A 14,185-nucleotide genomic window follows, 5' to 3' on the forward strand; every position below is an offset into this window, starting at 1 on the left:
CATTAATACAGCATTACCAGTAAAAACAAATTATGATCATCCTCTGTAGAACCATGCTGGTCGATATGCAGCCAGTAACCACAGCCAGTTTAAGAACATGTAATTCTGTGCTGAACATAGTCCCCTAGACCTATTAATCATCAGGATCCATTAGTTATCTTACTGCTCAAATGAACAACATCAGAAGGGATAAAAGAGAGGGAAAACGGCATCACATACTCACCGCTCAGCACACAGTCCAGCATTTCTATTACAGTGCTCTCCTGAAGGTTGTTAAGTGTCAGCTTTGGAGAAAAGAAATCCGACTTGCCTTTGTCACACTAGGAGCTGTAATTTGCCTTTGTCACACTACGAGCTGTAATTTGCCTTGCAGGCATCCACACAGAAGCGTTAGACTAACGAAGCATAGCTTTGAAAATACAGTTCGATACAAAGGCTGTTCCTAACGTGAGACTGCTGTCTGGGGGGGGGGGCGGCTGACCGTTTTCTCTTGTCACTTTTTCAAGTTTCTTACCTTTTTGTTGCAGCAAACACGAATTTAATGCCAAGCACGTCATACACAAGCGCCCAACTCAATGTTCTGCCTAGCCCCCGTCTCCGTTAGCATGTAACTAGGCACCAGATGATGCAAAGTACGCTTGATGCAGCCGTGTAGCTGCACTTCAACAACGGGGGCGGAAAAGCCCCCGAGAACAGCAGCTCATTCATTTTGCATTGAGTTGAAGCACATCATGTCAGCTCCCACTCTCCTCACGGTCTGTGCACGCCTCAGCCGTGGGACAGTGGGTGCTGCTCTTCCTCTGGAAGGCACCGCTCCATCAGGGGTGTGTCTTCTCCTCCCTTCCCGTGGCTTTTACGACTTGCCCGCTTCCCGCGCCCTGACCTGCGGAAGAGGCCCCTCTCCTCCTCCCCCACCTTTAACAAATCTCTGCTGCCACGCGTTGTGTTCCTGGCCTGTAAACCCCCCAGGCTAATCTGCTGTGACAGAAACGATCTTTTGGGGAAAGCTGAAGAGCGCAGGGAGTCTTCCCCGCCCAGCTTTCCAAAGCCAGTACAAAGCTTTCACAGCATGACTCTGAATGCAACAGTGAAAGCAAGTCTCTCTAAAAGGCAGCAAAGATTTGCAGACAAATAAAAAAATTCAGACAGAAGTGCAACTGCCTTTACTTCAGTGAAATTACACCTGCTTATGCTACAAGTGAGATTTATCCTCGAGCTGTAAAAAGAAACATACCAAATCATTTGACTTGCCAGGACTGGCACATGCAATAACAGTAAATCTAATTTAGAGATGTTGCTGGTAAACACAATGCTCCTGGAGCTCTGCTTTTTATTTGGCAAAACTCCCCATCAGACGTACTCAATGAACAATAAAGAGCTGCTTCCCCAGGGGCTCTGCTCAGAAAGTGGCAAGGTTTAAATCTCCACCCGAGGCATTCAGCTTTCACAGCTACCTGTGGCACTGCACATCACTCCTCCCGGATGCAGGGGAGGACTGGGAGGAGGTAAACTCCAACCAAGGAACAACTGCAATGGTGTGAGGACATGGGTCACCACCCTACACATCACTCTTCTCCATCCAAGGGATCAGACCTTTCCCTCCTCAGGGAAAATGAGCCAACATGGCAAATGCCTACCAACCAGCCTCTTTAAACTAGTCGAGCACAACACAAGTGAAAGCAGAGCAGGGAACGTGACTACGGATATCTACACGAGCAGGCTTCAGAGGGTGAAAAGCAGTAAAGGATATTTTTCTGGCAGTCACTTTTTCCACCCACACAGATTCATTGGGAGCAGGATGTTTGCTCACCACCTAACTATACCTTGAGAATCTAGTGAGATTCCTTCCTTCCTTCCTTCCCTCCTATGTATCATCAATAGGGCTTGGCAGGACCAGTTATGCCCAAGCAACAACCTATGCCATCCTGAAAGCTTTCTGCTGATTTCCACAGGAGTAACAGGTTGGAATTTCATAAACAAATCTGTTGATGCTGCCTAAGAAGAAACAGATCCAACTCTTCCTCTATTGGATGTGCTGGACGTCCAGTGCTAACAAGAATTCAAATCCATGTGATAGTTTTTGCACTGAAGCAAACAAGTAAATTCTCAAAAGCCTTGACATAAATGTGGAACTCACTTGTGGGGAAAGAAAGACATTTTTATGGACAAGCAAAATTGCACCTGAAACTGGTTAAATGCAATAGAACGTACGTGCACTACATTTTTAATCCAGGTTCCATTATGCATTTAACATAACTGATTTAAATTTGTAAATGAAGGCAGAATTAACCTGATATCTATGGCAGCTACCCTATTTCTTTGCTGTTCTCCGCTTTTACTCTCAACACGTAGCATTCAACAGGATATGGTAGCCTTCCAGCTGGCCAAACAACAGCACTTGTGAGAACAATGCCAGACTGACTTAAAAGGCTTCTAAGGATAGAAGCCAGACTTTGCCATTTTGATACGCTGGAACAGTCTGTGGGGGAGAACCACTCTTCTCTGAACATTCTTCAGTATAAGAAAAGAGATTCAGCAGAATTTTGGAATCCTCTAAAAATGAGTGTAATTAAAACTACATCCCAGTCTTGAAATTCTTAGCTGGCTATCCAGAAAATGAACTGGAACTGAATTCTAATCCTGTGTGGTTTTCATATTTTGGTATGTGATAGATGCGATACTTACTGCCTATGCACCTTTCAGTAATGGTATGACTGGATACAAACATGCTGCCTTCGTTGCTGAGAAATAACTTGTCCTGATGTCAGCATTTCAGCTTCCCTTTCCCTTGCCTCGCACTTCTAGCTCCTCTGAATTTGTTGCTTCTAGCTGCTGACTATGAAAAGGGCAACAGATTCACCTCTGCCACCAGCAACAGGAAAATCTCCCAGGGCTTGGCCAGCAGGCATTTTCTGAAAATGAAAAACAGTTTGGGGCCAATGTCTTCCCATTTGTGCACATACAAATTTGCTTACTAGCTACAACTGTGCTTTGTGGTTTTTGTTTTGGCAAAACTTAGCTTTACTAAACCTCCATCCCACCCAAAAATGTGAATTCAAACATGAATTTAAAATTCTAGGTATAGGCTTTTGGGGGGTGGTGGTGTCTCATTTCTCATCCCTTACAGTTTACTTGGCCAAATATATGTAACCTAAAAATGAAAGGGGAAACCCACACAGAAATCTTCTTTCATGAACTGTGTTTTAAAGAATTAGATCAATAACTTATTTGAGAGCAGTCGTGGAAGCTGCAGCATCTGGCTGACAGGCTCTTCCCAGCAACAACTGCTACCATAAACCTTGTGAAAGAATTTCCAAACACTGCACTGAGTCTCATTTCCCACTGCCAGGCAGAGCTGTGAGCTTACACCCATATTACTAGGCAGGAAGGACCTCTGTATTGCAGTTTACCTACAGGCTGATAAAGAAATGAGCTTACAGAAGGTAATGGGTCAAATTTACGCTGACAAAAACATCACAAGCAGCCAGCCCTGGCAAGGTGAAAACTGCCCAGGAGAGCTCTCAGCGATCTAAGAAATCCAACTCCTGCACTGCCGAAAGTGCCACATTCAAGGCAGTAGGGGTGCTTTGGCGCATGCCTCGTGTATTAATGCCATACACATTGTTCAAGCCTCTCCCATCTGTCATGTGCTGCCCTCTCATGGGGCCCCAGCTGGGCTGTATGTCCTGAAGCTGCTGTGTTCCTCACCAGAGATAAAGTTCAGCCAAGCTCATCACCAGGGAGTGGATATTTAACACCCTAAGGAATCTGGGCAGATCTCCACTCACTCAGCAGTGATGGTGTGCCCAATTCTCTGGTTAAACTGCCAATGAACAGCAGGGCATTCAAGTAAATGAAATTAGCTTATACTCTAGGCACAGGGGTAGGACCATGTTCTCCCCAAATTGATCAAATATTCCTACTGCATGGCCAGAAGCTATTTACCTCAGGGCAAAATCCTGAGTATCCTGTCACACAGCTCTAGTAATACCAGCAGAGCTGTGCTTGGACTGAAGAAACAAAACCACTGACAGTGGCTGATATCCTCATATTCAACCTGAGCATGTGCCAGGACTGGATCCAAGGGTTTCACATACAGAAAATTTGAAGAAGAAAAGAAAATGAGTTCATGAGTGAGGAACCTGGCTTCAGGTTGCTGTTTATTTAAATTTGAACAAAAGGAAAATTATGTTATATTAACAAATCTATGTTGTAAGGCCAAGAGTGCATTTTTGAAGGTGGAGAGGTAGTTAGCCCTAGCAGCTGCACTCACACTTGCAGACCTGTAGTCCTACACTTGAGATGAAAACAGAAGCAGGTTTGCGTCCCAGCTCCTTTACCTGCAGCACTCGGAGCTCCCCTTGTGCCCTACCCAGAGAGAGACAAACATTTCCCCAGCTTTTCCGGCCTTTTGCTATTCTGAGACATCCATTCTGTTTCTGTAGCAAAACATTCTGACATTTCCAGGAAACAAAAACCCCTTCCATTGTTGTGATCACCTATTTTCATCACAAATTACAAAGCAGAAACAGGAATGCCAAAAATCTTCTGATTTATCTGAAATTTCTTATTATCTTTGAGAAAAGAAGGAAGAAGGTGAAAGATGAGTGAGAAAACACTTAATAAAATTTAAATCCTGGATTCAGACAGGTATAAGAGAATCTTTCACAAAACCAGTTTCCAGCATCCACGGACAGATGGAGGAAGTCTGAAATACCACCTTGAATCCTAAAGGCTCAAAAGTGATGAATATACCATTTATGAATGCCTGGGTTGGAAATATCCTAGAAGAGCTTTGTTTCTTTTTTAAACTAAGGCCCTTGAAGTCACATATGTACTTTATAAACAAATAGAGGGCAAAAGCCATTAATCAGTTTGCTTTGTCCAATTCACCTCATCATGTTCTTGATGGCAGCTGAGCAAAAGCAGAGATGAAAAGCAATTTTCCTCATAAAATACACGACTGCCCTCCCAAAAGAAAAAAATTTTTCCTTAGTGCATCTTTTTTTTTTTTTGTTGGGAGTAGGTACTTTTTATCTTAAATGTGTAACTACATTGTTGGAGATGTACAGGTGAAGTTTATTCCATAAAAGGAACAGCCAGAAAATAAACTTCTTACTGAAGAAAGACTGATGATACACAACTACAAAGCAAAAACCATTCAATACATCCTAAGCAAACTGAACTACACCTGTGATCAGCTTGCCAAAAGGACCTTAACTACTATGAGATTGCCTGAAATTGCAGAAGACAGGCCATAGGAACCCATCTGAGGTTCTTAAAAATGATTCTTTAAGTAATCTACAGTAATCTACTTTGACAAGTACAGCATCACTGCAAACACTGCTACATGTAACAGATATCCCAGATCCCAGGCAAGCTCACTGTCACAGGTTCCTCTCTGAAGTGGAAAATTCACTTACTTCATTGATGTTAAGCATAAGATCAGCAGGACAGCAGGTCAAATACTGAAGCTGGCCACCTTGCAGACTTCAAACTCTTTCAGACCCTTCTAAGATTCATAGTTAGCTCTTTACTTTTGCACCTGCTGTTTTGTTCTTCTACAGGAACCCAAGCCCTGCTAAAGAACATTTACACCATCCTGCCGCTCTCAGAGGTATTACTATCATTTTGCTGAGCAGTATCCGGTTTTCCACATCTGTAAGTTACGGACTAACCCAGCTCATGCTGAAGTTAATAAAAACTTCCCATCAATTATAACTGGAATTTGGTCATACGCAGGGGGCACCATGTGTACACCCAGCCAGCTTAGAAACTACTGAAGGTGGGGAGAGAAGAACTCCAAGAAGTAAAATACTGAAATTTTAGAGACATTAATGTTTGATGCGTGATTCAAATTATAAATTTAAATTATTTTTATGGAATTAAGATGAAGAGCATTTATGTGAAGCAGATCATCACAAGAGATATTATCCACACAGCTTTTTCAATGTCATTAAGCACAATTTTATTCTCAAAAAAATACAGATGTTCATGTAACACAGTTTCTAAATAGAAAAACAAGTCAGTAAAAACAATCCCTAAATGTTTAAGACACTTGAATTATCTGTTGAAAAAAACCTTTTAGTTTGCTCATATTTGTGTTTAGGTTTCTGCTAATCAATCTGCACCAATCAAAAAGACTTCAGCAGGTGATCTACTTCCTTTGACAGAGGACAAATTGTGCCAAATACCACTGACTAAGGCCCTTTTCCCTGGTGGAGTCAATGAAAGTAAAGAGGCCAACATACTATCCTCAGAATTAAAAGCCTGAAGTGAAAAGGCCTACTACATACAAGTAATGGGTAAGACAGTAGATGATATACATAAAGATGTACCACATGTAATATTTGAATTGCAATCAGCTAGTAGCAAACATGGAAAAGCATCCCAAGGCAGATGCGATGTGTAAATAATTGAAGTGGTAAGTTGACCGCAAGAGCATCTTCTTACACTTTAGAGGCACATTCCAAATGATTATACCAGTGTAGTTCAGTAAAGTTAATGACTGTCCTTAAAGAATCAGGACAAAATTTGGACCTTCTTTTACTACAGCATATACCAAATTCCAGAAGACCTTCCGTGGTCTACAAATACATAGTTATGTCTCAAGTTCTCTTGATATCAGGAGTGTAACACTGAAGCAAACATGAAAAGTGGGTTCATGTAAGTGGATATAAATATTTACATAGTAAGGCATATATAGAATCATCATACCTCCCTCTAACCTGCAGGCAGAGTACAGGCATCAGCTGTTTGGACAGGAAGAAGAGCTAGAGACACGTAATTTTCTGGGTGTATTTTTGCTTTTTGCTTTTTTAAATTGGAAAGCTGTTAATGTCCCACATTTTATTAAGTAAAATTATACAGAACTGAATGAAACCTTTTTCACTGCACAGTGAAGTTTCTCCTCTGAATTACTTTTTCAGAAATTATTTGCCCACGATAGTGATAATTTTTAGGAAGTCAAATTTTTGCCTACAATAGAAAACAATAAGCTTAGTAAATACATGTCTTACAAGAGGTTGACCTTTACAAGTAAGCCACCACACAAGAGAAAAGTCTGCTGCTGCTCATATAAACATACATCAAGGTAACGAAGAGCTGTATGGAACATCTCAGCCAACATGGTGGCTTGTAAGCATTGTCAGTACAATTTTTCTTCAAACATTGCGCTTTTCTTCAGCGGTCTATGCTCCCTGTGGCTCCTCAGAAGGTTTTTCATATGCCCACCTTATTAGTAACTGAACAGCATCAGTCTACATTAAACTAGCAAAGTGAAATCACTAGTGGGCTAATTTGGTTTTCTTTCATCTGCTACAGAGAGCTTATGCTGGATAAGGTCTTGAGATAAGGATGAAAGAATACAGTAAAGTTTTGTATTTTTTTTTTAAGAAAAATGTTACTGAGCCTTGAGAAGGCTGTCAAAACATAATTCTCTTGTGAAATTTCATTCCACAGGTGGTTCCTTCTATACACAATGCCTACAGTTGACATATCATCTGAGAGATGTGAAACTAAGAGACTAACTTCAGTGCTGCTGAAGATGAAGGTGGTGAAAGCCAGGCACCTTCAATCAACCCTGACTGGTCTAGGAGGAGGATGCTGTTTTTTGTTAGCATAGCCTCCACTGAAAGGAAACAACAGATTGTGCATGCACCCAAGTGCATGACCAAGCAAAGTAAATAAGGTAAGTTAAAACCACCTCTGATCATCCCTTAAGACCAAGGCTTGTAACTGAGTGTTGAAAACCAAGAGAGCCGGGGAGAGCCTGGGAGGGATGTGTTCTCTATTCGCAGCTACAGAGCCGGAGAGCAGCAGCTTTTTACATCACTTTCATCGCTGTTTTGCCACTGAGTTAAAGCAGCAGTTAAATATAGCAATACAGCCTGGATGTAGCATCTGCTTAATTAACATACAGTGAAAGGAATAATACAAGAAGATATCAGATTCCCACCCCAAACCAGCAGGCAGTAGTTCTCCTGAGCCACAGATACTTTCACAGGCATCTCAGGCTGATCTCCAAGGACCTGTGCAATATCCACTTAAGCTGACCAGATTACCCTAGTTATATCCTTAAGTGTTTGAGTTAATGGCTGGGATCATAGGGAATATATGGAAATTTTCTAGCACAGATTTGTAGAAAGTCTTTAAGCCAGGGACTCAGTCAACATGTCGTATTTTTATTAATTAAGACGTGACTACATCACAGTGGTTATTTGTAGTTCAGGTTTAGACGCACCATTTCTTGTAACTGAAAGATTTACAGTCAAACAATTCCAAGTGCTATTTAAAAAAAGCCTTCCTCCCAGGAGAAACACAAGATGACCCTGCCCCTCTGCTCTTGTGAGACCTCACTTGGAGTATTTCAAGTGCAGTTCTGGTGTCCTCAACATAAGAAGGACATGGAACTGTTGGAACAAGTCCAGAGGAGGGCCACAAGGATGATCAGGGGACTGGAGCACCTCCTGTATGAAGATAGGCTGAGAAAGTTGGGGCTGTTCAGCCTGGAGAAGAGAAGGCTGCGTGGAGACCTCATAGCAGCCTTCCAGTATCTGAAGGGGGCCTATAGGGATGCTGGGGAGGGACTCTTCATTAGGGACTGTAGTGCCAGGACAAGGGGCAACGGGTTAAAACTTAAACAGGGGAAGTTTAGATTGGATATAAGGAAGAAGTTCTTTACTGTAAGGGTGGTGAGGCACTGGAATGGGTTGCCCAAGGAAGTTGTGAATGCTCCATCCCTGGCGGTGTTCAAGGCCAGGTTGGACAGAGCCTTGGGTGAGATGGTTTAGTGTGAGGTGTCCCTGCCCATGGCAGGGGGGTTGGAACTTGATGATCTTAAGGTCCTTTCCAACCCTATCTATTCTATGATTCTATACAATTCCCAAATTATGCAATACTTCCTATTATTACCTGAAGATAAATACAGAATAGTAAAGACATTCTACAATAAAATACTTAAACAGGATTCTGTTTAAGGTGACTAAGCATTCATTGCCACACTCAAGCTGCTAGTAGAGCAACTGACACATTTTAAATGGTTAGTTGGTTGTTCTTCCCAATACGGAGGGAAGCCTCCTGCCATTTTCCCCACTTCTTTACAAGCAAATGCCTCAGCACTACCCTGAGCTCTCCTTCATGGGGTTCTCTGTTCCTGTCCCACTATCTCACAGAAATCCTTACAATTCTTCTCTTCTGTGTTTGCCCAACTCCCTTGCTCCATGAGACTTCTCTGCACTCATGCTAAATCGACTGCTGCTACACTTTTCAGCTGCTGTTTCTGCATTTAAGCCTCTTGAAAGTGACCAAATATCTATGGCCAAAATTCTCCCTAAGCATATCCTTTTTTCTCAGCTGCTCTCAAAAGGTGAATCCACTGTTCATGAACACCTGAGCTGCTCACAAGCCCCATCGGTAAAACAGAAAAATCCCTCACTGTCTCTTGTAATCATTTTCCATCTCATTAGTGGCATTAAGCAGAAGGATAGAGGGGTGTTGCCCTGACACAGTTGAAGCCACTACTGATAAAGAACCATTCACTGGTGCAAAACTGTGTATGCTGATTTCAAGTTAATACAGGCCTATTTCAATGCAACTTCAGTCTACCGTGTCTTTCATGTTAAATCCTGAAACTAAAATGAGTCAGTTTCATTAATCAAAGTATGAATGCACACACACAGCTTTTTGCGCCCACTTAACCACATTTGCTTGAAAACACATTAATTCTCTGAGCTTGACTGGATTTCCCCTTTAACAGCTGTACTGTTTCATTACCCCCTCCTAGAACATGCTGCACTTGCAAACAATAATGTCACACCTTATGGATATAAATGGAAGTTTTGTGTAAATAATCACCTAAACTATTTCTTAGTGAGAAGGAAAATGCTACCAAAACATACAGAAAAGTATATTCAGAGGAAGCTGGCTTAGGGAAAAGGAGAAAACAAAAGATTACTCTAAAAAAGACAGCTAAGAGTATGGGTCAGGAAAGCCAGCAAAATCCTTTTCCTCCAGTCCTATGCCCCATTTACGTGATTCCTCACAGCGTGTTTTGTCTTTATTCCAAGGTTACGAGAGCCAAAGAGAATAGGCAATATTGATTAATGGTGTCTCAGAGTTGGAAGAGTTCAGCTGGAATTGCACATTCTTTGGAGGGTGTTATCTTTTCAGAAGAGCAGGTGCAAAAACCATCTCAGCTTTAAATTCTTTTATTTCTTACTTTTCTTGACCATGTCTCTTTAATGCAGGAAGGAAAGTTTATTATTCATTATCTTGCACAGCCTGATACGCTTCTCTCATGGAATCAGAGAAAGACTCAATCTCAGAGCACATTCAATCATCACCTCAAAGGGAAGGCAATCCAGAGAGACCTTAAGCACCTCCCCTACTGATGCAGCTGTAAGCCACACTGCATCACTGAAGCCTGATGTTGTGTTGCTTGTACACAAAATATTTTCTGAAAAGAGGAATGATAAATTACAGATACAACAGAATATCTCAACTACCAAACCTGAATTTATTGCCCGTACTTCTCTTAGCTTGTCTAATTAACTGTATCCTTTCTAATATCTCATGTCCGTGTAACAGACATGTACTGGAGCTCCAGCCAGGCAATATCTGTAAGAACACAATCTCAGCTAGGAAATACAAGCATAACCCAGGAGACAGGCACTTGACCTGCAGCACAGCTGCCAGACTCCCCACTCACCCCATTTTTGTCCTCTAACAAACCAGTTCTTACTCAGATACGTGCCTACCACTCTAAACTTGACACACACCCAGAATTAAGAAGAAAACATTTAACCTGATGTAGCACTGTTGCTCAAATGAAAATTTCTAATTCTGGGTGTCTAGAGAAAGGTTCCTAAATCTGCATTTAGACATTTGATTTTAAAAGACAATGAATATACAGAGATCCTCGTGAAGTCAGTGCAGATATTACCTTTGAAACCAGGCCATTTTTATTTAGCTGTTGAAACAAGATCTTAGCAAAACAGTATCTTACTTTCAGTTCCCCAAATTCTGATGAATCTGAGCCACCACTTTATACCATTTCCTCCTCATTTTCCACAGATTTGTCCCATTTTCTCACATTACCCCAGAAGTTTTCTCATCTTTCGCCTTAACATCTCCTGAAATAACAAAGCTCAGGTGATTTCTGTTTTGCTGTTAGGACTTTCTTCTCTGCCAGCCGTACAAGGTTATGTCCACCTGACTTGGGGTGTCTATTCATTTAGCTGTCTGCTCTCCCTTTTAGAGGCGGCTTGAGCCTCATCTTTGGTGCATGCATTGTCCTACTTTTCTTTAATCCAGTTGTTCTCTCTGCCTTTCTTCCCTTTTTGATTCCCAGCCCCATTTTGTTCCCTGATGTCTAGGCAGCAGAAAAACAGCAGCAGTTCAAAGCAGGAAAATGGACATCCACAGAGATAAACAGATCCCCTCCACCACCACCTGCAAAAAGGCCATTATCAGGGCAGAGGAGGAAGCACAATCCTTTCACACTGTGTAGTCAGAGAGCCTCATAATCAGAAAACTGCAATATCAGAGAATCTGCCTCTCCACTACTTAAAAAAACCCAACAACAACCACGCTTCCTCCTAAGCCTACCAGGGAAACATACAGGCTATACAGAGAAAACAAAGCTGCACTATGTGGCAGATGAATAAAGACACATGCTACATGTTTCGTCCAACATGTCACATGCCCACAACATCTAGTAACCAGTTCCATATTCAGCCCCATCAAAGCTATCTCCTGAACCCACACACAGCCCTCCTGGTCAGCTAGCCACTGAAATTTTCAGCTAGAATATACTGTTGTTGTATGGAGACACCAGCAGAGAAGAAATAATGCCCTTTTAGGCAATTAAAGTCCTGTAGAGTAGGTTTTAAAAGCTGAGGCAGGCTTTGAATTGGTGGAAGAGCAATGAAGATTAAGCAGCATTGAGGGAAATGTGCTAACAGAAACTCTTTTGCAAAATTGATGAGCCATTGCCTTTTCTCTCTTCCTTGTTAGTGAGCTGCTCAGAAAGCAAAGGGCATGCACCACCAGTAGAGAAGGGGAGACAAAATCTAACATGAGGAATGATTAATGTACAGTCCTGCAACTCACAAGAGAAAAGAACAACCCTTTTATAGCTTCAGTAGGCTCTATTTTACAATGTAATTTTAAAGCCCAGAAAAAAACATGTCGTGGATGGCTTGTTAGAGAAGCAAACACAGCACTGACAATTGTTCGCGAATACATCTGTGATACCACCAACCCTCCAAGTGACAATGACCCCACTGATCTCGAAATCAAACTATTTAAACAAGTGTGAGGGCTTTTCTTATTTACATATAATACTAAATGAATTGTCTTGGCTCTGTTTTCAGTACAGCAAGAGAAAGCAACTCTACAGAGTATAGTGGCTTTTACTTTTAAAAATCACACAGTATCACAAGAAATCAAGTCTGTCAAACAGTCGGACAGATGCAGTATATTTATTTTCTTTTAATGCCCATATATATGTATCAAACATAGGAGCTCAGAGTCTGCATATGGATGTACTCATATATACATGCACAACCACCAATTTGTGGGAACATGCTTTCGTTCGCGATCTTATGAAGGTGCTTCTTAAAAGTCAAACATGTTCTACTGACTGATTAATTGAAACCAAGGGATGCTACCTTTCAAAACACAGAATCACCACACCGCCTAAGCCAACAAAACGATGAAGCCTTTACTTATCACAGAACTGCAGAGGTCAGGATAACAGTGCAACGTATGTAGAGAGTGATTACAACCTCCCAGAGGATGTTTCTGCCTGAGGTGAATTAGTAGACACATCCTCAGATTAAACTTTCATCAGCAGATGTCTGTATTTCATCAATCTTTCATTACGGCATAGCTTAGAAAATCATTTGGTCAGGTGTCATTAGAAAACCTCTTCATCTTCCAAAGCAAAAGCTACCCAAATAAATTGCTATAAGCAAAACAGAGTTAAAAAGGAGGGCCTGCAGATTGTGATGGGGTTTTGTTAACTCAAAATAGAGGAAAATACACATTTCTACAATATTTTAAAATTGATACACTGCCTTTCACAACAAATCCAATTACTATACAAGCTCTCGGGTCAGAAGATGCAGCTAATCAACAAAATCTGTGTGCAACAACTTCTGGTAGAGCTTCATCCCAGAAACTGTGATTTCATCAGCTTCCTGGACAATTAATCCGTCCAAGCAACGTGATCCCCTCACTTTTCTCTGATGATGACAAACTCATGGAAAGCTGCTTTTGTAATCAGTGAGTGGCTCTGGTGTTTCTCACCTCAGGACCAATACGTAATCTTACCAGGATGAGCCCAAGGACTGCATGCTAACGTATACATGAAAAGGGATGCCATAAAATTTCCAGCTTAACAATATGGTTTTCTCAGCTTGGGTTCTGCAGTCACCATGGTTTTTTTTCTTGTGCATTAGTACTTCTTCAGCAAATAGCTACATTGTTTATGCTACCCTTCAAAGCATGTTTCCTATACCGAACCTCTCTATGCTCAAAACACATGGTACATCTGGATTACTCAATAATAAATTCGTTCTTTCTGCGTGTCTTTTGTATCTCCTGTTATTTATCATCACATCCAGTCCGAGTTCAGTTACAAATAATGGCTAACTCTTTTCCTAATCTTTCTTTTATTTTTTTTAATGGGTCAATAAAGTTAAATTTCAAAAAGAGTGGGCTCCAGCCCTGACATACTAGACACAAAATTTCTGTAGAAGCACTTATGAAAATACTTGAGAAGGGCTAAGAACAGGAAAGCTCTGAAGTCAAACTTATGATAAAAAAGTAGATTTTGGTAGAAGTGGCTAAGAATATTACTGTGCCAGCAAATGAAATATTAAGGCTGGTACTGATTGTGTGCTTATATACAATAAACTATTTCTTGCTGTTATTTACAGTGACCAATCAAGACAAGTCATGTTCTCTAGCAACAACAAGAAATGTTCACTTTCAACACAGAAAGTCCAGCTCCCTATTCTGATGGCAGAAAGATGAGAAAAGGTCAGTTCATTTGCTCTGCCAGGTTCTCTGTATTGTCAGTATTACAAAAAAACCAAAACAAAACCAAAACCCACCTATTTTCAGGAAAACAGTAGAGGAAGCTTCTAGCTTTTACGATCAAAAGGAAGAGACTGGGTTT

At 41.3% G+C, this 14,185-nt stretch overlaps 1 protein-coding gene across 12 annotated transcripts in view; it reads right to left on the minus strand.

Moving 5' to 3' along the window:
• The window catches only part of APBB2 (amyloid beta precursor protein binding family B member 2), a 116,015-nt gene that overhangs the window by 27,596 nt on the left and 74,234 nt on the right, over positions 1-14,185 (minus strand). Inside the window, exon 1 of one of the 12 annotated variants that reach the window (XM_061471546.1) lies at positions 515-761. The exons of 10 other annotated variants lie outside the window; for them this stretch is intronic. The gene's annotated coding sequence lies outside the window, so the exon portion shown is untranslated. Of the gene's footprint in view, positions 1-223; positions 313-514; positions 762-14,185 lie in introns of those variants that run through there. One more of the 12 variants, XM_061471567.1, reaches the window with a different exon arrangement.

This window comes from Pezoporus flaviventris, unplaced genomic scaffold (assembly GCF_033815535.1).
Source record: "Pezoporus flaviventris isolate CSIRO_AGI_PZ_B2104156 unplaced genomic scaffold, CSIRO_AGI_Pfla_v1 ptg000002l, whole genome shotgun sequence".
Classification (NCBI taxonomy): domain Eukaryota; kingdom Metazoa; phylum Chordata; class Aves; order Psittaciformes; family Psittacidae; genus Pezoporus; species Pezoporus flaviventris.